The sequence below is a fragment of the Vulpes vulpes genome, chromosome 6 (assembly GCF_048418805.1).
Source record: "Vulpes vulpes isolate BD-2025 chromosome 6, VulVul3, whole genome shotgun sequence".
NCBI classification, from domain to species: Eukaryota; Metazoa; Chordata; class Mammalia; order Carnivora; family Canidae; genus Vulpes; species Vulpes vulpes.
Window position 1 is genome coordinate 105,482,446 of NC_132785.1, and position 25,608 is coordinate 105,508,053.

Here is a 25,608-nt window from a genome sequence, read left to right on the forward strand (position 1 = left end):
GTTACAGTTATGCTAAGCAAGTTAAGTAGAATTATTTCTATGTAGAATTTAGATTTTTAAGACCAAATGGAGCTCAGAATATTAAGTGGCTCATATGTACAGCTGTAGTTATAGTTGCAGCAACCCTTGTCTTAGAGAAGAAGGGTGGTCAAGAGAGACCACTTCCATGCAGTGGTACCACACTGTCCCAGTGATGACTCACTCTTGTCCTCCTGCTGCAGAAAATAACTTGCACCAGCCCCCCCACCCCCCCACCCCATGAGTTCTATGAGTCTGTCTCTTGGCACCTGGCTAGGTGGGAGGAAGGAGAAGAGCCTCGAATTACACATTTTATCTTTTGGACCCACAGTAGATAAATAATGCGTGAAATCCAGCCAGTCTTGGACATATTTTCCTTTAGTTATCAGTTCCTGTCCAGGCAATCCTATTATAGTCATTAAAACAAAACGGAACAATACATTTTTGAAGGATAGTTGTCAGTAGTGTTAACAAAGTTCTGTTTTTTTGTGTGTGTTCAGGTACTCTAAACTGGGGCTCTAGTTTCTGGGTGTACTTCACTAGGTGCATTAGAGACAGAGCCAGGTTAATTCATGTTTCTGAAAGTAATACTCACAGGCTCCTGTTAGGTGCCCAGAGCCTTTACAAATCGTGGGGAACTGTAGCCCTTCCCAGCCTTCTGTGGACACAAAGAATGACTCCATTTACTTCAATGGGACTATATAAAATTCTGAATCAAATTAGAATTCATTCTGAAATATGCCATTTAGTACTTTTCCTTGGGGTTATAGGAGAATGTTTTGAAATCAGAGCAACTTCAGAAGACAGAGATTTAAAGAAATTCCCAGATTCTCTTGACTTGTAGTTCTTAGGACAGGGAAAGAAGATGCCCTTAGCTTCTCAGTGCCTGGAATGACTTGTTCCGTTGTTCCCAGGTTAGTATTTCTTTCGCTCATCCTGGGATGTCAGGAGACGTGTTGTTTTTGTTTTGTTTTGTTTTGTTTTGTTTTGTTTTGTTTTTTTGCACTTTGCCCATGTACTTTGCCAGGCTGTGAGAAACCAGGCTGACCTCTTTTCCTCTGGTTCCTGGAGAAGGGTATTGACATTAGGCATTATTGAGCTAGAGTCAGGAGGTGTGTGCTGCCCACTCCTTGGTCGTGACTCTAGACTTTACCCCCACGTACTGTTGAGTTACAGATCTTGGATAATGTGAGGGGATGGTGAATGATCCTTTAGCTTCGGGAGATTTTGAAGGAAGTGATGACAATGTGGTCCTTGCTGCTAAAGCCTGGAATGGGGAGCTGCCTGAGCTTGTTCTGTGCCCATCAGAGCTAGTTCCTAAACATGGCGGCACCTCCACCCAAGGGCTGATTGGTTGGCCAGAGTTAGAAGGCTGAGTGAAAGCTAGTAGATACCAAATTTAAGTGTAAAATATCTGTGATGGGTTAAAAATGAGCTCATATTCTACTCGGGGAGAGAAAACTTGTTCATATGAGATGATTATAGTTAATGGAATGCAACATACTATCTCATTGCTTCATGGACAGTTTTATTTATCCCAAGGTTAGAAAGAAAATCCATGTACCAGGCTGAAAATATGAGCAGGAACTTCTGTTGACTTCTGATGTCTGAAGGTGACGGGTGGCGGGTTGGGGGGTAGATAGAGAAACTCTGTTCATTAAGAAGTGTAAGCTCCTCCGTGTTCCCTGATCCATAGAGGATCCTCAGTTGTCTGGCGCTTTGATGGGAGTCTAGGATTAGAATCAAGGTAAAATTTTCCCCCTTAGGCGAAAATATTTGTTGATTGTTGTCTACCCTATATATTAAGAAAGATAAACAGTTTTCCCCTATCTCTTGTTTTCTTGAAATGAGAGAAGTTATCAGCCTGAAGCTGAAGCTGAATCCTGTTTATCTATACTGATTACTGTTTCTTTCTTGGGAAATCTGTTCTAAAACCAAATTAGGTTTTAGCCTGGCCGAATCTGTCCATACTGTGACATGTACACATGAACTGTGAATGGGAGAGACTGGACAGTTTCTCTCTGATTGATTGTGCTGGTGGTTAATCAACTGAATGCAATTGTGCTATATGGAGATATGTATTTGATACTAATATTAGTAAAGTTACCTCTTACTGAAATGTAAAATGCTGATGAGTGTAAAAATCTCTTATATTCGTTGATTGTAACAGTTGGATGACAGATATTTCTTATCCGAATTTCTTTTGCAAAATACATTTCCCCTTCCAGTTACTGTAGTTTTTGTGCCAAACAAAATAAGTAAAATAGATATCAGATAATTTACCAGAATTTTCAGTTGAAATCATACAGTTTTCTTGCCTTTTTGTCTATTTTAAAGACTTCCTTTTTGTTAACTAGGTAAGTAATAGGTGCTAATTTTAGATAATTTGGAAAATAGAATGGGACCAAAAGGAAATCCTCATTTATATTCTTATGTTTTCTTAATTAAAATTATTAAAATACTCAGACTGCATCTGAAAGCGCATTTGTCAATTAATGAGCTGAGTAGATCCTACAGATAGAGATTGCATGTATTTAGAAAATTTCACAGGACTGGAGTCGTCTGGTGTCTGTGAGCTTACAAAATTGAACACAAGATTAAAATAGTGCCAGAAGCTTTTGTGTATGTGTGTTTGAAGTTGTGGAAGCCTGAATTGGAAACTTCACCTTCTATTAACTTTTACAATTAGTATTGTAGTGAGAGGACTTTTCGTAAGACATAGTAAAATAAAGAATTAAGTTTGAAAATCTCTTTATTCAGATGTTCACAGCTGAAATAAAATGCAGCTTAGATCTGCATGGTGTTGCCTTGTGGTGCCCCAAACCAGCCTGTGGTTGATGCAGTCGGGTTTCTCAGCACTTGGGGATTGCCTTTAAAACTGATGTTAAAAAAAAAAAAAAATGATGTCCAGTACCTGGCTCAAAGTTCTGATTATTCTGTCAGTGGAAGGCTCCAGGTATGTTATTTGGTGTCATTAGGTAGTGGAGAGTTTACCATGCTTTTTATGTATCTGTCATGAGATTTTAAAAAAGCATACTTGTGATGTTCTTTGTTGTTAGAGTGATGTCTAGAATATTCATTTTATGCCCATAGTTACTTACGGCTCATTGAGAAAGTTCATTTTTTTCTAAGATGTGTTGAAGTCCTCTGGCCAGTGATAGAGTATGGCGTTAACTTTGCGTCCTATGGCTAAAGATGCTTTCTTGTGGCCCCAGGACAGCCCTATGAGGAGGAGGATGGTGCAGGTGGTCTTATCATCTCATTTTATACATGAGGAAGCTGAAGGAACTTGTATAATGCCCTTTAACTATGAATGGCAACTCTGATTCTTCTTTCTTGTAGAGCTCTTCCTTTTTTTCTTGGTTGCCTTTCCATTGATAATAACACCAACCACATTGATGATTATAATAATAATAATAATAATAGCTGATTTTTATCAATCAATTGCTACGTGCTGGGCAGTGTTCTCTGTGTTTTTACATGTATTGACTCACCTCACTGCCATAGAGTAGTTGTTACCTTCTTTTTGGAGACAAACTGAGGCAGAGAGAGGATAAGGAATTTGTCCAACATTTGTAACACTTAGGTGATAGAGTAATTATTGCGAATGTCAAATGAAAATATGTGAAATTCTAAGCTGGTTCTAAACTCTCAGTAAATGATAGTAGGTATTATGATTATAGCATACATCCATTGATAATTTCTTACTGATATGTCTTCATCCTCATTAGCTATTGAGTTCATTGAGTGTAGTGGATGTGTCTTGCTGGCTGCTATAGCCCCAGGGTATGGTCCAAACTTGGTACCTTGCTGATATTCCTGCCGAGTGATCCTTCGAATATATGGTGTGACTGTACTCTGGGGTTTAGGATTTGATATTAGTTTTGCTCTCTGTCATCTGGTTGATCAGCTGGTTAATCAAGTCTTCATGCTTAATCTTAATCTGCATTGATTGGTGATACATTGAACCCATAGGGGCTAATACTCTGACCACTTTATTCCTTGTCTTCTATTGCACTAGGGGCATGACCCCCTGGGACTGGTTATGTTCTGAGGCATTGATACACTTGAAATGGCCTTTGTGCTAATTCTAGCCACTGGGATTCTGTATTTTGAAGAGCTGCTGGACATTTAAAACAAGTATAACATGAATTTTCTAGTTTAGATGAGGAGAAATTTCCAAAATTGGCTGAAAGAAGTGGAATTCGGGGAAGCTGAAAATGTTTTTTGAATTAGGATATTCTTTTTCCTTTGAACTGTAGCCAAGAGACTCTTCATAATAGCCTCCATTTAAAATCCAATTGTTAAAAAAAAAAAAAAGTGACAACACATTGTGGCTGTTTACTCTCTTAGTTTTGTTTTGTTTGATGTTAGGATGGGAGAACAGGCCAGTATTATCAGTGGGGGTATTTACTCTTTGAGTCAGCCTATTCCAAAGTAGGAGTGTTTCTGGTTGAGTCAAGACTGAGTAACTTTCTCGGTGGTTGAAGCCAAAGGGACACCAAGAAAGCTGCTGCTGTTTTAATCCGAGGGTTTGATTTTTGGTTTGTTAAAGCCCTGTTCTTTTTTTTTTTTTTTTTAATTAATTTTTATTGGTGTTCAATTTACCAACATACAGAAAAACACCCAGTGCTCATCCCGTCAAGTGTCCACCTCAGTGCCCGTCACCCATTCCCCTCCAACACCCGCCCTCCTCCCCTTCCACCACCCCTAGTTCGTTTCCCCGAGTTAGGAGTCTTTATGTTCTGTCTCCCTTCCTGATATTTCCCAACATTTCTTTTCCCTTCCTTTATATTCCCTTTCACTATTACTCATATTCCCCAAATGAATGAGAACATACACTGTCCTTCTCCGATTGACTTATTTCACTCAGCATAATACCCTCCAGTTCCATCCACGTTGAAGCAAATGGTGGGTATTTGTTGTTTCTAATGGCTGAGGAATATTCCATTGTATACATAAACCACATCTTCTTTATCCATTCATCTTTCGATGGACACCGAGGCTCCTTCCACAGTTTGGCTATTGTGGCCATTGCTGATAGAAACATCGGGGTGCAGGTGTCCCGACGTTTCATTGCATCTGAATCTTTGGGGTAAATCCCCAACAGTGCAATTGCTGGGTCGTAGGGCAGGTCTATTTTTAACTCTTTGAGGAACCTCCACACAGTTTTCCAGAGTGGCTGCACCAGTTCACATTCCCACCAACAGTGTAAGAGGGTTCCCTTTTCTCCGCATCCTCTCCAACATTTGTTGTTTCCTGCCTTGTTAATTTTCCCCATTCTCACTGGTGTGAGGTGGTATCTCATTGTGGTTTTGATTTGTATTTCCCTGATGGCAAGTGATGCAGAGCATTTTCTCATGTGCTTGTTGGCCATGTCCATGTCTTCCTCTGTGAGATTTCTCTTCATGTCTTTTGCCCATTTCATGATTGGATTGTTTGTTTCTTTGGTGTTGAGTTTAATAAGTTCTTTATAGATTTTGGAAACTAGCCCTTTATCTGATATGTCATTTGCAAATATCTTCTCCCATTCTGTAGGTTGTCTTTTAGTTTTGCTGACTGTATCCTTTGCTGTGCAAAAGCTTCTTATCTTGATGAAGTCCCAATAGTTCATTTTTGCTTTTGTTTCTTTTGCCTTTGTGGATGTATCTTGCAAGAAGTTACTGTGGCCGAGTTCAAAGAGGGTGTTGCCTGTGTTCTCTTCTATGATCTTGATGGACTCTTGTCTCACATTTAGATCTCTCATCCATTTTGAGTTTATCTTTGTGTATGGTGCAAGAGAGTGGTCCAGTTTCATTCTTCTGCATGTGGATGTCCAATTTTCCCAGCACCATTTATTGAAGAGACTGTCTTTCTTCCAATGGATAGTCTTTCCTCCTTTATCGAATATTAGATGACCATACATTTCAGGATCCACTTCTGGGTTCTCTATTCTGTTCCATTGATCTATGTGTCTGTTTTTGTGCCAGTACCACACTGTCTTGATGACCACAGCTTTGTAGTACAACCTGAAATCTGGCATTGTGATGCCCCCAGCTATGGTTTTCTTTTTTAAAATTCCCCTGGCTATTCGGGGTCTTTTCTGATTCCACACAAATCTTAAAATAATTTGTTCTAACTCTCTGAAGAAAGTCCATGGTATTTTGATAGGGATTGCATTAAACGTATAAATTGCCCTGGGTAACATTGACATTTTTACAATATTAATTCTGCCAATCCATGAGCATGGAATATTTTTCCATCTCTTTGTGTCTTCCTCAATTTCTTTCAGAAGTGTTCTATAGTTTTTAGGATATAGATCTTTTACCTCTTTGGTTAGGTTTATTCCTAGGTATCTTATGCTTTTGGGTGCAATTGTAAATGGGATTGACTCCTTAATTTCTCTTTCTTCAGTCTCATTGTTAGTGTATAGAAATGCCATTGATTTCTGGGCATTGATTTTGTATCCTGCCACACTACCAAATTGCTGTATGAGTTCTAGCAATCTTGGGGTGGAGGCTTTTGGGTTTTCTATGTAGAGTATCATGTCATCGGCGAAGAGGGAGAGTTTGACTTCTTCTTTGCCAATTTGAATGCCTTTAATGTCTTTTTGTTGTCTGATTTAAAGCCCTGTTCTTAATAAGCAAGATACAAATTTGAAGAAAGAAATCAGGAAATTTGGATTCTAATTCTGGTTTCAATTCTGTAACTCAGTGTGGATGATTTGATTGGCTAGGAGAGAAAACTCCAATTGGCTTTTGTTTCCCTCTGAACAAATGAAGTGACCTTAGTCCTCTTAAGGAAGGGTAATTGAGATAATGGGTAAAATTCTAATGGTGAGTAACTTACTCCTGTGTTCCTAGGGAGTGGAAGGAACCTTTGTGTGTGGGTCTCTAGGATATAACCAACATTAGACCGGAGGCTACACTTCAACAGGGAAGTCTCTAGGTCCTTATTCTTGTTCAAATATAGAGTACCTGGAAGTAATGGTATTTTGATAGCAAACCAGGAAATACCAATATATTTAATTCCATCTTAGAAACTAGGAGGGACTTTATTAGCAAAAAATGACCACCTTTGTGAAGTCAAGTCAGAAGCCCTGGCTCAGGTTTGAAGGTGAGGTGGCAAGCTATCTCAACTGAGCATGACCTTTTTGTGTGTTTGTGGGGGTGCCAGTTTCCCTCTGGTATCCTTTCCTTACTTGTTCTCCTGTCTGCGCTTTGTTGAAAAACCCTGTGTCAGAGGCCAGAAGATTCATGAAAAGCGTATGGGAGAAACATCTTAAAACTGAGAAAATTTTCTTTTGCCAATTTAATTTGTTTTTGTGAACAGGGAAGAAGATGTCTGTTGTCTTATTTTATCAGGGTACTTAATTTCAGATCTTCTAGCTTATTTTTTAATCTTAACAATGATAACTGTTCATCGCAAATAATGTAAGCAATAAAAGAAAACTTAAAAAATAAGGTAAAAAAAAATAAAGTAAAAATCACCTAACTCCTAAACCTGGCAATGTATTTTAACATTTTGTTAAATACCCTTATAGAATTTTTCTGTATGTGTGTAACATAAAGTACATATATATCACATTTTGTTGGTTTTTTATTCTGTTATATTTCTGTTTGGGGACTTCATTGAAATTTTTTTTTTTGGGGGGGGGAGGGTCAGTCCTGTACTGATGTCAATAGATTTATTTCTCAGGGTATCCATTTATAGTCAGAAAGTATTTTCTCCAAGATTCTATACCCATTTATATGAAATGCTTTAAAATTTTTGTGAGAAGAGGAGGCTATTAATTAAGCAAAACTTCAGAGAAATTATTTATTCTGGGTAGCCAAGTTTTTCACGTAGTGAAGTGTAAGCTAATGATTAGTAAGATTTCTTAAACAATACTGATGAAAAATTTTCCAGAGTTCTTGTACACTTTTAGCATGTTTAAATGTATACTTTGGCCCTAGGGATTTATTTCTAGGAATTTGTCTTCATGAAGCAGAGAACATGTACAAACATGTCTGTACAGTGCTGTTCACTGCAACATTGCTTATGAAGGCAAAATTTTGGAAAAGATGTGCAGTAATTTATGGGTGTGTTTAATACTGTATCCAACAATGCATCCATAAAAATTTACATTCTAAAATATTTGAGAGAAGACAAAGCAGTCATGGTATAGTAAGAAAAACGCATGTTAGGAATTGTACACAATGCCAACTTTATGAAGAAATAAAACAGTCTGTTCTTCCAAATATAAAAAAAGCTGTGTCTTTATCCTTAACATAAAATACATAAATACATACACTTATTACATACACTTTTCTTATAAATAGAAAAAAATAAAGTGTAACAAGCATATAGAAAAAGCACACAGACTCTAAGCATTTTACCAATGATAAACTTTTGCAAACCTAAAACGTGTATAGCCATTAATTCAATTAAAAGTTTAGAATATTATCAAATTTCAAAAGCTCCTTCATGTTTTCTTTCATTTTATTACCCTTTCCCACCCCTCCCCAGTACAAGAAAAAGTAACCTTGACTTTTATCGCTAGTTGTGTCTGATTTTGAACTTTATAAAAACGGGAGGGGGGCACTTGGCGGGATGAGCACTGGGTGTTATGCTAGATGTTGGCAAATTGAACTCCAATAAAAAAAAAATTACCACACCCCATGGGATACTATAGCAATATACTCCTTAGTCTGGCTGCTTTTGCTCAGTATTATATTTGTGGGTATGACAGCTCCTCTCTCCCCATGTAGTATTCTGACATGTAACTATACTGCAATTTATTTATTTACTACTAAACATCTGTTTTGTTTGTTTCTGGTTTGTTCTTTTTTTCTCTTTCAGTTTTTGCTATTGTAACTAATGCTGTTACGAGCCTTCCTGTATTTGTTTTTGGGGCACCTATGTGTACACTTCTCTTGGGCATCTGTACCTAGGAGTGTGTTACTGAGGCTAGATATGTGTTCATTTTTAGTAGATAACACAGAACCTTTTAAAGTAGTTGCACCAGTTCACGGTTGCTCATAGTGTTTGAGAGTTCCAGTGGCTCCATGTCCTCAACAACACTTATTTTTATTTTTTACTTTCAGCCATTCTAGTGGATATGGAGTGGTATCCATTGTTGTTTAGCTTGCATTTTCCTGAGGACTAGTGAGAAATTGCACTTTGATTTGAATCAATTCCCTTCTGGAGAAATCTTACCTTTTAAATCTTGTGTTAATGGACTTCATTTTAATGGTAACAAACTGTTATCTTCCTCTGGCATTGAGGGTATGTTGTACTCTCAAGTTCTTTAATTGTCAGACCCAGCATTGATCCTTCTGCATCATTTAAGTGGGTAGTCCCTAATAGATACAACTTATCACCCATGTAAATTTTGCTGCTTGATGATCCAATTTATGTGGTTTTCTATTCTGTATTAGAGCGAGATTTAAAATTGTGCAATATTTCAAGTTACCTGTTTATTTCACAACATTTAAAATGTTGGCCAAATAATTCAATTTAAGAAATCTAAAAGGAAAAACTTACTGGCTTTAATGCACTGATTTTCTTCAGACCAGTATATTAAGAATGACTCATCCCATTTTATTCAGAGTAACTTTTAAAATAATCTCACTCAGTAGAAAATTGCAAGTAAATTTAATGCAGGTGGAAAGTGTATTTGAGACTTAAGGCTGGTCTAATTGCTACACAGAATATTTGGAGAAAAGTTCTTAGCTTTTAGTATTGAATTTTTTTTTTTGATTATAAAACTAAGAGATCTGTGAATTATCAAATTATTGATCTTAGTGTAGAGAGACTTCGTGGTAGAACTTCAGCCTGCCATCTTGAAATATCACTGATACTGAGCAAGTACTGTGTAACCAGGCTCAATGGCAGGCATTGTCATCCATGTTTTGTCATTTAACCCTCACCAATAGTGAGACAGGGAATGTTATACCCATTTCATATGTGAGGAAGTTGAGGTTGAAAGAGGCTAATGGAGGCCTCATCATGACAAGGGCGAGTGGAAATTTCCTAACCCTGATTTTATGATTATGTGATGGAAAATTATAGTGTTTAGGGCCTTTGGTTTAAATCGAACAACTCTGTCAACTCTTTAAATGTCCCAGGGGCACCAGTAATGTGTAAAAATGGAGCCGATAGTGTTTGAATCTCATTTGAAGATCAAGTAGGGTATTTTATGGAGAAAGTTGTTCTTCTAGCTTCATTCTTTATCATATGGTGTCAAGGTTTTCAGGCAATCACCCTGATTAGAGACACGTTTTTAAGTAAATATAATACTATCAGTAGTGGTGATAAAGTTAGGGAAATTTATGACTGAGCTTCAATCTTAAAGGAACAAAACCTTGCACTTGTTAATGTTTATTTTGAACTTTGCAGCTCTTGCAGGGCTCTCTGCCTTAGGGAAATCATATATGAGCCTGTTCCCTGGGAGCCTGAGTTTTTATGGACATCTGAGATGTCTAGGAAGGAAACCTAAATACGAGGTAGAAAGCGAAACTGGTAGTTCGTTGTAGGCAAAATGCTATAGGAATTCATGACAAATGACAACTTTTAGCTGAAGCTATCAAGAAATGATCTCTGGAGAAGGTGGTCCTGGAACTACTCTTGAAGGGCAGACAGAATATGGGTACTTCAAAATTGGTATCTCACTGGGATACTATAGAGTTTATCTTTTTTATAACTCTGAATAAATATGCCAATTAAATGAGTACTGTAAATAAAATTTAAGAAATTTACTTTATCAACAAAAAGGGGTATATGTTGGAAAACCAAGATGTTTAGATGTTTAGATGTTTAGAATGAAGTTTAGGCAAAAGCCCCTTTTACTTTTGGCTCTGTCACTCCAATTTCTACCTTTATCTGCCCTTTCACTCTGGTAGTTTAAAACGTGCTTTGTGTGAGCCAGGACATCGTCGGCTGTGCCTCTTTACACTTTTCATAGATGCCCTTTCCCCTGCAGGAATTGCTCTTATCCTGTAAATATTTGGCAGAGCCTAGCACAGAACTTGATCCTTCATGAGTGGAACACGAATGAAGAATTAAATGAAACAGAATGTTGTGACTTTTTACTAAATTCATATTTTTATCATGCACAGGTACTTGCTCAGTTAGCTGCAGCCTGTCCCAGAAAATCATTGTAGTGTAACTGCGTCAAGCTGGTTTACAAGCAAGAGGAACAGAGTGTGCAGGTTTGTGACTTTATGTCGAAACAGTTTTACCGTTAGCTACGATTGGATGTGGGCAGTTATTTGATCACATGAATAATTGCCTATAATGCTTGATTCTGAATGATTGTTTTCTGTTTTTTCCCCCTTTTCTTAAATTGTTTGGACCAGAAGGAAAGGAGAAGAACCTATTCCCTCTGGCACTATTGCTAGTTTAAAGTTTAAAATTCTGTCAGTTTCCTGCAATGTTGTTGGGACCATGAGATAAAATTCCTAAACTAGAAATCTTTAATTGGCATTTTTTGTATGATGAACTTTGTTTCTTCTATATTATAGCCTTTTAGCAATTCTAAATCCTTATTGAGGAAATTTTAACTATAAGAGTAACCATTATTGAATAATTTTTACTCAGAAATTTGCCAGACTTTTGCCTCCATGATCTCATTTAATCTCGACATCGTCCTGTGAGATGTTGACCGATTTCTTTGCGTTATGTGTAAGGCTAATGATTTTGAGAAGGTCTCATTACTCATCCGTGGCTGAGCTAGGATTTGAACCTTCCATCTGTCTGTTTCAATGTTGAATTGTTCTTTTCTGTTTCTTTCTGTGTATTGTATTTATGCTTCTCTCTTCACATATTATGGGGATAGGATATATCCCTGTTTTAGCTTAAAATAACATACTTTTAGTTATCACTAATCATTTATGTAACAATATTTGTTGGTTTGACATCTTAGCTACTCTGGTCAAAACTCTTTCATTTACGGTGGTGTTAACAGTACTTAGAAATTGTATGGTTTTTCCCCTTTACAGCTAAAAAGTGTATCATTTAGTTTTCACATGAGGTATTCCTTTTTAACTGGCAGTTTAGTTTGAACAGGTTCTAACAGTCCTCTGAGACAGAACCCTGGAGTTTAGATATTTATTTTGTTAATTTGTATGAAACAGGGATGCCTGGGTGGCTTAGTGGTTGAGCCTCTGCCTTTGGCTTGGGCGTGGTCCCAGAGTCTCGGGGTCAGGTCCCACACTGGGCCCCCTGCAGGGAGCCTGCTTCTCCTTCTGCCTGTGTCTCTGCCTCTCACTCTCTGTGTCTCTCATGAATGAATGAATAAAATCTTTAAAAAAAAATTTTGTGCGAAACAGCATCTCAAGTTCTTGTGTGGTATATGGTATAACTGTGCCAAGAGGGCAGCGCATGAATAGCAACAAAGCACCCCTTACACACTGTTGGTCAGATTGCAGAGAGAAGGGTAAATCAAATGAGAAAGTATAGGTACACATTAACCAATCCATCATTCATAACATGTTTAGATTTGCATTAGAAAAACTTGTGATAAAACCATAAGAGAGATTCTTACAAAAAAAGGTAGATGGGGGAGGGTCTAGATGTGGGATAGGCATTAAGGAGAGCACTTATGATGAGCACTGGGTGTTATATTGTAAGTTATGAATCACTGAACTCTGCTCCTGAAACTAATACTACATTATATGTTAACTGGAATTTAAATACAAACTTGAAAAAAAAAAAACAACAACAAAACAAAACCAAAATACCCTTGCAGTGTCAAAAATTCTTACTGTTTCAAGTGGTTAACATCTACATTTTAAAAACATAAAAACGTAACTATCAATTTCATGTCTTATAATGCTACAGTGGATAACTGTTTATTATATATTGGTCTGCCAGTGCTTGTGGGGTAGGGTGGTATGCTTTACCAATCTAACATGTCTAGACAGAACCAAATGTATAATTATATGAAATCACAGTTCAGGGATTATGGTTGAAAACCTTTAAAAATTATTGGTAACCATGCGCCATTTTGTATTACTTTGCATCCTTACTTTCTTGGCCTATTGCTGTAAAGGAGTTAAAGTTTATTTTTAGACAGAACAGATAATATCTAAATTGTGATATGATATGAATCTAGTTTTTTAAGTTAAATATATTTTCTGTACAAATACATGCTTCTTGAGTTGGAGAATTGAATAAACCTAAATAAGAATTATTGCTTCCAGCATCAAATTTGGATAGAAGCTCTCTGAAACCAGTGTAATACGACAACAAAACTACCACTTTAAATCCAGATTTCTTTTAAATGTGCATTGACTGGCACTGTGTAAAATGTGTTTTTTAGGAGTTCAGACTGTCCTGGCATCTGTCTAGTTTTTATTTTCTGTCTTCTCCCTCAAGTAGTCATCTATGCAGTCTAGCTACTAACCCTTTATTCTTTGTAGGAGAGAAATTTCCAGCATCTCCTTTTGCCCTGTTGAGTTTTCCACCTCCAAAACAGGCTGTGTTATAAACAAGCTGTTGGGAACATTTTATTATTGAGTGTAGGAGTTCCTTATAGAGACTATATACCAGTCCTTCTTTTTTAGATTTATATTTTGCCAGGATTTTCCCCCAGTTGTTTTTTTAGCAGTGTCATTTGATAATCACAAGTTTTAAATAGGATTAAATCTAATGTGTCAATTTAAAAAATGGTTATTGCTTTCTGTGTTTTAGGAAACCTTCACCAATTGCCCCTCCCCCCCCCCCCCTCGCCCCACACATCCTGAAATTTCTTCTGAGAGCTTCATGGATTTAGCTTATGTTTAGGTCTGTGATCCATCTTGAATTCATTGTTTCTGAATAAATCTTACTGATATTCAGTATTTAAGAAAGATTTTTATCTCTATTTTATAAACGGAGATTTTGGCACATGGTATGTAATAGTAGATATGATTCTAGCACTTTTTGTGGATAATCATGTTGAGGTTATATGGTAGAGCATATCTGTATATACCATTTTGCTCAAAACTTTGAGTTGTATCTTCATTGTTACAAAAAATGTTACTAACAAATAAATGTCCTTTTGGTGACTGGGTTCATCCCCCTAATGAAACCAGTGGTGTTAAATGCGGAACAAGACTGCAGCCTTGGTGTACATGTATTTTATCAGGAAGAGATGTTCTGTTTATGTGCAAACATCCTATGAAGCTGTCTGCTGTAATTTGCCTGGTAAGATACTTACATGGTGATAAGAAATTGAAGTGAAATGAGGGCTCAGTGGGTTCAGTATCTTGACTCTTGGCTTCAGCAAGGATCATGATCTCAGGGTCGTGAGAGAGAGCCCCAAGTTAGGCTCTGAGCTGCGTGTGGAGTCTGCTTGAGATTCTCTCTCTCCTTCTTCCTCTTCCCCTTCTCTGTGTGTGTGTGTGTGTATGTGTGCATGTGCACGCGGGCAAACTCTCACTCTTTCTCTCTCCCCCTCCCCAAAATAAATAAATCTTAAAAGGAAAAAAAAAAGAAAAGAAATTGAGGTGAAATAGTCAAAATGTTTCAGCTATTTAACGTGGCCTATTGACTTGTTTTGACTAGATACAGTATGGGTTCAAAACCAGTGTCAGATTTTCGTTGTCTCAGGGTTATCCTTTATTCCTACCATTGGAGTTCCCTCTTCTGACCCTGTAGTACTAACCATCACTAGTATCACTAGTGATCACTAGTACCAGCATCTGAGGCTCAAGAGAATGTTCAGCAATCGACGTGTTGTTGAGGGTATATGCTTTGGCTGTTTCCTAGGTGCTAGCTGTGCTGGGAGCATTATATTCCTCATAACCCTCTCCTTATCAAGCAGAAGTAAAGAAAGATTTTCACAACACACACTTGGGGGTGGCATGTGGGGGGAACACACTCTAGTTCTCTAGTAAAGCTTTAGAATGGTGATTTCTCACACGTCCTTTCATGTGTCTGGGTTGAAGGGAGCAATTGTACATTGTACTGGTAACTTAGTTCAGAGATATGGGTGGAGTACTCTGGGGAAAGACATGGGGCTCCCTGTATTGCACGTCTGTATGTCCAAGACACTGTATTGTAGGGGTATGCAGAGGTGAATGGGACAAGGGGGAAGAAGCTAATGCTACCCATAAAGGGAGCTTTACTCTGTCATCAGGCCGCCATCCATTAGAATGTATGATTTAACTCATTTGAAGCTTGCTGTTTATTGGGGAGAAAGGCCGCCATTTATTTTGAGCTGAGCAGATGAGCATAATGGAGACTGTGCAGACACATCATTTTAAGGACACTCAGATTCCATGGCAAAGCTGGTGTTGCCCATGCTGCAGATCGGGCTTGTGTCTGTGTAAATAGCAAGGGAAACTGGCCAGGCTCACGGCACTCTTTTAGAGTGGCCTTCTCACTAAGGAAACATTAGCTTCAGTTGATAACTCTCAAAGAAACTAGGGCAGTTCTCAGGCTGCTCTTTATTTGTGTAGATAAACAACAGGCATTAATGGAGCCATGCTGAAAGGGACAGTAAAACAAGTCTCTATGTTTTAATTGAATTCTCTTAGCAAGGTTATGCTAATTTTTTAAATCTAAAAATTGTGACTAAAGTAGAGATTTGTGTGTATTATGAACCAGATTAAACACTTTTTCTTAACTAGTATTTGTTTTGCTTAATGTTTGCTACTCTTTCTGATTAAAATGGGTATTTTTCATCTCAAACATGTTGACTGGTTTTCACAAGCTGTTCTATATTGTGCACAGGAACCAAATTTAATGGACATAGTTATTTGTTCTTTTGTTATATTTTGAGAACAATTTTCTCTTTCATATTCTCTCCATTTGGATTGAGTGAAGTTTTGCTGAGTGCTTTTGATCTATGAATCAGTTAATGATGTATGTAATAGTAATAATTTTAAGGATATAAGTAAAACTGGCTTCTTGGTCCTAGAACTCACAGACAAGGTTTTAGAATGTTTCTACAGAAAAATGTTCTGACTGCTTGGACCAACATTTTTAATTGTGAAAACAGCCCATTGATTTCATTGCCATTTCTGTGTCCAGATTTATGTCAGCATTAATTACAGTCAGTAGGGGATTCTTTGAGTCCACACTGTATGTGGGCATTTAGAAATGCACCGTTGGATGCTACTGTATCTAAGGGAGTGTTGACTATTTTTTATAGGTAAAGAACTCTCTTGTTTTTTGTGGATATTAGGTTATCTGAATCAAGTAATATTTGCTTAGCTATTTATATGTTAATATGTTTAAAAAGAAATTTCTCTACGAAGAGGCATTAATCATTCACTATTTGTTTGATCAGATGATAGCACTGACATTCTATTGTGTAATCATAAAATAGCTTGTCATGTTTAATGCCAAGAGCAGATGCACTTCCCAGTATAAACAGCATGCAAAGCCCAAATCTAAATGCGTTATTTAGGAGCATATTAAAATCTTCGTATTTTTTGTGATTTAAAAAAGTAATTGTGGATTGCATTGTGTCAAATTTTTAAAAAATGTGATTGCTGCCACAGTTTAAAACTGAAGAAGCGAAATCTGGCCCATATGCTTTCAAGTATAATGTGTTATTCTTGGAGACTATGTCATACATAGAGAAGTTTAGTGCATTAACTCTGGAACCAGACTGCCTGGATTCAAATCTTACCTGTACCACTTACCAGCTTTGTGATGTTGGGCAAGTTACTTAATCTCTCTGTGCTTCAGTTTCCTCTTTTGTAAGATTGTAATACTTGATAATAGTATATACCTTATAGGGTTGTTAATGAGGATGATATAATATAAATAAAGTGTTTAGGATTGTGTCTGGCACAATGTAAGTACAAATGAGCAGGACTGCAAGGGGTGAAACAGGTAGATATGTATGTTACAGGGGCTTCTCCTACAATCAGCTCCAATTCCTTAAAAAAAAAAAAATTAGTTATTTGAGAGAGAGAGTGTGGGGGGCGGGCAGAGAGAGAGGGAGCAAGAGTATCTTAGGCATATACCCTGCTGAGCATGGAGCCCAATGTAGTGCTATGTGGTTGGATCTCCTGACCCTGAGATCATGGCGTGAACTGAAATCAAGAGTTGGATGCTTAATCGACTGAGCCACCCAGGCGCCTCACCAATTCATTTAAAATAAGTCTGTGATGTCCTGATCAGTCAGTGATATTTAGAGGATGACTTTCATAATAAGTATTATTCCAGATTTTCTGGTGCATACAGAAGGAATAAGAGGTATGGTTCCTTCCTTGAAAGCTTGCACCATATTTAAATAGGTACCCAAAAGGAGATATATGCAAATGAGTGTTACGTAGCAATGTGTAAGTGAAAAGATGTGAATCTTCAGTAAAAACAGAGGGGAATTTTGACCTTGGAGGAAGGAAATGTAAAATCCTATCACAAAAAGTCTCAGCTTTGTGTCTAGGAGAACCACATAACTTTATGGAAGAAAGCTCATGTCCGTTGTTCTCTTATAGAGCTAGTCATTTATCTTAGATGTGTTCTCAGTCCCCTGATTTTGTTTAAACATCTCCCTTGTTTTCATCTGTAGCTCCCGTTCTTCCTGTGTAAAAACAGCGTGCTCTCCTCCTGAGTAAAAACAGAGTGCTCTAGCCTAGAGCACCCTGGCTTTCCAGGTCTTTAATATTTTTGGGCCATTCTGGTTTGCATTGGTTCTGGAGTGCTCTGGAATGCCCATCTTTCTCACCTTAGCCTCTCTGAGACCTATTTATATATTTATCCTGTCATCCCTCCACAGATCCCCCCCCACCTTCCTGCCCCAAATCAAGGCAGTAGGGAGCTGTGATGAATGGGTGCACTGAAGGGTGCTCTGCTAGGTGTAGCATCTCTGTGAGGGGGCTGAAGTGGACATGGGTACAGCTCTCATGAGAGCCCATGTAGTTAGTGTGGGCAGAGGAGCAAGGGCTTCCATTTTGAAAGACTGGTGCAGTTAGGACTTGACTCTACTGTGACATTGACAGCTTCCCCTCTCTTCCTACCACCCCTTTGACCGTTCACATTGTCATGTGAAAAATGAGGAAGGCAATGCTGATGCTTACTCTATGGGGTGGTGTTGATGAGATGAGGTGTTTGTGGAAAACTGTTTGCTAATGTTAAAGTGCCTCTTTAGTTGTTTTGAATAAAAACAAATGTTGGGCAAGAACTCCTCATTATGCACTGGATCAGTTTCCACATGGTACTTAGCCCTAGCCAGGAAGTTGATGTGGTTCGTGAGTAGGAGATGGGGGTTTAGGATGACACGGGGCTTCCTGACCTTGACTGCCTCAGTGGTTGTGGTTCTGAGCTGGTAACAGCAGCTGGGGATACCTGGCAGGCTTTTTACAGTATGTTGGGGAGCCTGATGAAGTGATAACCACAAGCTTTGTAAACACCAGGGTATTCAGATGGGGACTGGGAAACGATAAAGTCTTTGAGGTGATAACATCCTTCATACCTGTGGGAAGTTTACCTTGACGGGCTTTCTAGTGTAGGGGGTGTGGAAGTAGAGCTTATGTTACTGCATTTTATGAAGAACCTGGGAACAAAATATATGAAGCCGAATGACAAGTACCAGATTAGATACCCAGCTTCTCTCTCTCTCTCTCTCTCTCTCTCTGTACTGGAAATTCATAGTAGATTCTAATAGGGAAGAGTTTATAAAAGAGTGGAGAGAAGTTAACACCTTCCTGCAGTGACTTGGGGATTTTGAATCCAGACAACTAGACTTTTAGTTTTCTGTCTGCTGTGTATTGTTTTCTGGTGCTTCAGGACTCTCCAGACTAGTTGTGGGCTTTTCAAGTGGCTGTGCCATTGGGGAAATTGCAAGAAGCCTCTTAAATACCTCAGAATGAAAAAATAAACATCTCTGATTTAACCACTCTCTTCTCCAAATACTTGCAGGAGATGTGTATAAACAAAAGGAGAAGGGATGCCAGAGGTGATGGTTTGGTGGCATTGCTTGTATATTGTCAGACATTTACATTAGGAGCTGTACTCTGATGATCTTGTAAATTCTTTAAAGTTATTTGGACTTTAAGGTTCATGTCTGTAAAATGAGTGTTGGAATACTAGTCCATTGTCATGCCCAAGCCATGAATATTGTAGATTTCAAAAGGGGTTGGAAAATTTTCTCCTGGTCTTCTAATTATACAAGGAAAACTTCCTAGAGGAGTCTATAAGTTTTTAGGAACTCTTTTCACTCAACAGTGTTTAGTAAGGACTTACTGTGTACCCGATACTACTTTGGGGGCTGGAGATAGATCCGAGAAATAAGGCAAGGTCCCTGCCCTCTAGACACTTAGATTTTAAGGAGAAGGAATAAATCCATAAATACATGAAGAGGTGCTAGGAATTACTATTACGTTGGATGTGGAGTTACAAATGGGAAAAGTTAAGGACAGCAGCCTCTTGGCCTGAATGGATGGTGGTGGTGGTCACTAGTCTGGTGAGTGGAGCAGGTCTGTGAGGTGAGGAATCCACATTCTGTTCTTTGACATGCATCTAGAATTTTAAATTTTATAGTCTTTATACATTTAAAGCTGTGAGGCTGGATGAGCTCAACTGATGACTGAGTTTAGAAAGAAAGGGGCAAGAGATGAGGCCTAAGCCTGGGCTCTGTTTGGAGGTTGGTTGGAGGAGGGAGTAGGAGAGAGAACTTGGTTGGCTGCTCTTGACTTCCATTTGGTAAGTCTGTTAAACACTAACATGTGCTTTTGCTCTTCCTCTGAGTTCAGGGACTACCCATGTCTGTGTAAGTGTATACTGAACCTGCATGTATACATAAAGTTTAAAAAATGCCTTTTAACACAGTACTGAGTACTTGCAAAGGGTTGAGAGATGAAGCTCTCTGGCAACTTCCATCTCCCTCCAGCCCAGCTCGTCAGTGCCCGTAATGACTCCAACGTGTGTGGGCAGGCACTCTCTAGACTCTCACATCCTTCTAAGTCAACCGATTGAGTTGAATATTGATCAAGAGTTGGTTTTAGGGGATCCCTGGGTGGCCTAGGGGTTTAGTGACTGCCTTCGGCCCAGAGCATGATCCTGGGATTGAGTCCCACATGGGGCTCCCTGCATGGAGCTTTCTCCCTCTGCCTGTGTCTCTGCCTCTCTCTCTCTCTCTCTCTCTCTCTGTTTGTGTGTGTCTCATGAATAAATAAAATCTTAAAAAAAAAGAATTGTTTTTGTTTATAACAAAAGCCTGTTTATGTCAGTAGTACTTGTTATTGTGTAATTACATAATTGAAATTTTATGTAATACGATTAAAATGTATCATTTTTCTACAAAAATATGCTAAATACTTTTGAAAGATTCCAAAGGCAGGCCTCCAAAAAGAATGCTGTGAAGTTAGGTATGGTCATGGCAACTGTAAAGGATTGGGGAGGTAAACTTTTTTTTTTTTAAGATTTTATTTATTTACTCATGAGAGACAGAGATACAGGCAGAGGGAAGAGCAGGCTCCATGCAGGGAGCCTGATGCAGGACTTGATCCCAGGACTCCAGGATCACACCGTGGGCTGAAGGCAGACACCCAACCACTGAGCCACTCAGGCATCCCTGGGGGAGTAAACTTCTGTAAGGATTCTCAACTTGTTTCCTGAGAGCCTTTGAGTTTGTATTCCATTCTAATAAAACAGGGAGAGTGGGAGTTGTGGATGATGGTTTTTGTTTGTGGTTTGTATAAGAACGATTAGCCTGCAGTCAGTTTGAAGACTGGTTATCCATGGAAAAGATGTTCACTCATCATCAGGAAATTGATACAAGAATGTGTGTTTCAAATTAGAGGGCTAAGCTGTGTGTGTGTGTGTGTGTGTGTGTGTGTGAATGTTTATGGTTCTCAGTTTAAATCAGCCTTTTCAGTTTTTAAATCAATTATCATCTTGTTTGTTACCTTAGTTAAGTGGGATTTTACTATGTGGACTTTGTGAAAAAGTTTTATAGTATGTGCCCAAAGCCTTCATGGTGATTATGCCCTGCTTTACCATTTCTAGGACTTTCTCTGTGGCAAAACTTTTTTTTTTTTTAATTCATAAAAATTTATGTTCAGGGATGTTTATCATTGTAATATTTGTAACATAAAAATTAGGTGCAGCCTATCTGTCACATAGTATGCAAAATGGTTTATTTGTGACCCGTGACGTATAGAAGATGGTGATGGTCAAGCACCTGATTTTTGAGGAACACTAAAGAAATGGAGAAGTGTGCAAAGGATAATGTGACATTACAAAAGATACAAAGCATTTTACGTAATCTCTTAAAAACTATACAACAATATTAAGAGTTTACCCCTTGGGTGGTTGGATTGTGGGTGACTTTTGAGTTTATATTTTATACTTAGTTTAGATTTTGTGATTTTCCACTTGTGGTGTTTCTGTAATTATATAGTAACTTTATTACAGCAGTAGATGGTTTGAAACTTTACAAAGAGGCCTTTTGAACTTATTTGCTGGTGAGAGGTGGTGCCTTATAGCAGGACTTAACTAAGAGAGAATGTGAATAAAAACAGTAAGTTTACTTTTAGTTTTCAAAATAATCATTATTTATTTATAATAAAAAATACAAAATTACCTTTATTTTTATATTAAGTACATATACATATAGGTCAATTTACTGTTCATCTATATAATAATGAAAATGACTATAATATATAATTAATATAGGTTAGTATTTATAGGTATAGAAATAAAATTGCTTTTAATCTTCTTAGTTGTTATTAATCATTTGTAATAGTTTTAAATCTTTTTTATGATAACCAAGATAGGTGAACAAAATAGAATTTTTCTCCTTTTAGAAATAAATAGTCTTAGAAAGGGTTATTTCCCCTGCCCCAAGTTACACGGATGGTTGGTAATGGTAGGTTTGTTTTTGTTTTTGTTTTTATTTTTAGATTTTATTTATTTATTCACGAGAGATACACAGAGAGAGGCAAAAACAGGCAGAGGGAGAAGCAGACTCCCTGTGAGGAACCCGATGTGGGACTCAATCCCAAGACACCAGAATCACACCCCGAGCCAAAGGCAGATGCTCAACCACTGAGCCACCCAAGTGTCCTGGTAATGTCAGGTTTTGAACTCAGATGTTGTGCTTCTGAATCTGTTGGTCTTTCTGCTCCTGGCACTGTGTTCCAGTCTCTTCTCCAGCAAAGTTTGGTGTGGAAAGAAGGAGTCATGGGAATCTGGCTTAAAAGTCCTAAACTGAGGAACTGCTTATGGATAGTAGAAGTTGAAGTAAACTGGATGAGGTACAAGTCTCTCTTTGAAATGAGAACTTGAGGGACACATGGCCGACTCAGTTGGTGGAATGTACGACTCTTGATCTCAGGGTCACGAGTTTGAGCCCCATGTTGGCAGGACATAGAGTTTACTTAAAGAAACAAGAAAATTGAGGGAGGGCAGAAATGCTATCAGAAGGAGTCTAGGTTTATGTTTTCCAGGATGGGTACATATGTTAGACAGCAGGAAAAAAATAGTAGAGCTATTACTAAGTTGTTCTAAGAAATAAACTAAAATTTACTAACATTCAACATGGGGATTGAAGCTGGGACCCTTGTGTGGGTCCTGTGGCAGATGGTGTCTTGTTTGGAGCACAGCTCTCCTGGAGCTGGCTTGTGTGGGACTTGCACGATGCAGAGGGTGCAGAGGGGCAGCCTTCCTCTCTTGTTTGCTGTCAGCCTATTGTGACTTGCTATATTTGTTCAATAGGCTTATGGGTTATGTTAATCAGTTTTAATTAAAACAGCAGTTATAAAATTGACACCTGGCTCAAAAAGATTTCTACAAAGAACCCTAGGTTGAAGGTAATGTTGATGATGCTAACACAAATGAGCTGTGAAAAATTGGCAGTGCTGAGATTCTCTGTACAAGCTATTATCAACTATGAAATTAGCTGAAGAGTGAATTTTGTTTAAGAAAATTCTGTTCTCCTTTGTGGGATGATGTTAAAAACCCTTCCAAAGTGGAGGAGGTGTTGCTGACGGTCACTACCAGAAGTCCTGGGAGTGCTTCCAGGGGAACAGTGGGTAACACCTACTGGGGGTTATGGCCCTTTTCATTAGGACGGTTTCTTTTTACATTCTTTCTGTTCTGCAAGCATTTACTGAGTATCTCTGAGGTACCGGCACCGTGCTGGCATGGATGAAGAAGACAAAGCCTTTCAGGAGCTCACAGTCTAAAAAAGGTCTCAAAGTCTAAAAAGGTCTCATTCTTATGCTAAAATTATAGACTGAGAATTTTTTAGTTGTAGGAGATTTGTGGAGTATCTCATCCAATCCTAATACTGCTTAGGTTAGGACTCCTCTGCCCCGCACTTAGAGCTGTTGACGCTATAGATACCTAGGAGCCATTGAAATTTCTCCCCTGACTTAGTAGCATCACAAAATGGCATCTGGTTTTTCCTTTCTACATTTGGCTGTTTACAGTTACGTTCTTAGTCCTGATTTTCTAACTTGCATTTTTGCTAGGAGGCATTGCTAATATATTCCAGCCTGAAAAAAAAAATCTCTAACTTCAGGCTCTAAATCATGTAAAATGAATGAGTTTTCTTTAAAAAAAATTTTGTGTGTGCGTGAAGTTCTGTGTATTGATTTTCTTTTGAATGCAGAGTATCTTTGCTGGCTTAGACTAATAGAAATCATAGCATCTTAGGCAGCAGAAAGGAGAGCATGGCCATGATGGCTCACTTGGCATCACATTCTACTTCTAATGTTGAATAGAAAGCAGCATTCACTGTATGTGAGTCAAGGTTCAGTCCTTTATAGGTTAGCTTATTATTTTTTCAGTACATAAAGAACCCTAAGAAGTTAGCACTTTCTAAAAAATAACATAATACGTACCTCAGGCTTGAAATATTATAATCAGAGTAGGCTTATTAAATGTTCATATGTTACTCTGTACTGTTCTCAAACAAGTTAAACAGATCAAGGAAGAGTCTCTCCCATTTAAAAATACTCAGTCTCTCCTTATGTTTGTATTTGAATTATTTTTGTAGTAATTGGTGAGAGCATTGTTGGTTTTAGGTTTCAGGTTTCACTAAAATCTGAAAGTTTAATGTATGTTATTCCTGCCCCCTTTGATGATGATAGTAGGATATTAGATCAAACTCAGAAGTGTTTATAATAAAAACGTAATGGTTGTAAGCCATAATTTATGGCAAATTACGTTGGGAGGAGAAGAAAGGGAACTCCACTATTTTGATGTTTCAGTAGAGGGAACCTTTGAAAAGCAGAGAACAATAGAAAGGAAGAGAAACTATCTGTAGCTTCATCATTAAAATAAAAATCCTATCTCAAGAATACTTTTTAAAGTAACACAGTTTTGATTACCTTACACCATTGCATGGCCAGCGCTGAATCACGTAGGGCATACTTGAAAAAGAAAGGAATATCTTTGAACGTGGGATGGGGCAACATTTGCATTACTCTTTTAATGATTATTATTTTATTTTTTTGAAATAGGCAAAAATGACTCCATAAAAAAATGCTTTGAGGAAATGGAAGACTAATCTATTTTGACAGAAATAGTGCAGAGATGTGTCTTTAAATATGATTTTATCATAGTATCTTAGCCCTGGGTTGGATCATTGGCGATTGAGAGCTCTTCCTCCCTTTCGCTCACTCTGTTGGGTAGAGCAGCAGTTCTAACAGGTATGTAGAATTAGGGACAGACTCGGGCACATTGTGGAGGCACCCACCTTTTGTGGTGGTCATGATAACACGCAGGCGTTCTCAGTGAGACTGGTTTCCTTGACCTCTTCCTTTTGTGTCGTACTCCTCGAGCGTTAACACAATCTGTATGTTCATTGACTGCTTCCTGTTGAGGAATTGGAGGTTTGTGGGCCTGGAGATGAGACCGGGCAGTAGTCGACATGCTGTGAATGGCTTCAAGATCATGCATCTGGTGCCCTGATGATTCATCTGCTTGGTAACGTCAGCATCTTAAAAGCCAGATGCCTATATGACTAGAACTGTCGGCTCTGTCGGATATTGACTTTCTTCTATTGAACAGTCTATATATATATATATACACACACATATATATATATATATATATTTGTGTGTGTGTGTGTGTGTGTGATTGATCAGTTAACTTTGGGAAGAAACAGTTTTGTGGCGTCTTTTAAAATGTTTTATAAATAAATTAGGGTTTAAATAATACTGAAGACTGTGTGTTCCGTTGTCTTTAAAACCCATTTCTATGGCACTATTCAGTACAATTAATTACACAATTTAATTATGCAAGATGTTACTGTAAATTCGAGGTATCTTTGTGTTGGTTAAAGATTAACATGGATTAAAATTGCTTTTCTTTTTTTTTTTTTTTTTTTTGCTGTACAGTTCTGTGAGTTTTAATACATGTGTAGATTTGTGTACCCAACATACAACTGTTTCATCCCCTCAGAAAGTGTCCTTATGCTACATTCTTTCCCACCCCCTAAATCCTGGCAACCACTGGTCTGTTCTCCATCTCTATAGTTTGGTCTTTGTAAAGATATTTAAATGGAAGCATGTAGTGTGTTATTTTTTGAAGTGGGTTTCTTTCATTCAGTGTAATGCCTTTTCATTCAGTGTCATTCCAGTTGTGGTTATCGATAGCATGTTCCTTTGAATCCCACACAATAGGATTCCATTGTGTGGAAGTATTACTGTGTTTGTCCATTAACCCATTGAAGAATATTTG

At 38.0% G+C, this 25,608-nt stretch overlaps 1 protein-coding gene across 42 annotated transcripts in view; it reads left to right on the top strand.

The window, feature by feature from the left end:
* Positions 1–25,608, top strand: part of SIPA1L1 (signal induced proliferation associated 1 like 1) — a 371,521-nt gene that overhangs the window by 101,941 nt on the left and 243,972 nt on the right. For 21 of the 42 annotated variants that reach the window (XM_072761869.1, XM_072761890.1, XM_072761865.1 and 18 more), the window contains one exon: positions 11,097–11,189. The exons of 8 other annotated variants lie outside the window; for them this stretch is intronic. The gene's annotated coding sequence lies outside the window, so the exon portion shown is untranslated. Of the gene's footprint in view, positions 1–11,096; positions 11,190–21,821; positions 21,988–25,608 lie in introns of all 42 variants that reach the window. 13 more of the 42 variants (XM_072761873.1, XM_072761893.1, XM_072761898.1 and 10 more) reach the window with 1 other exon arrangement.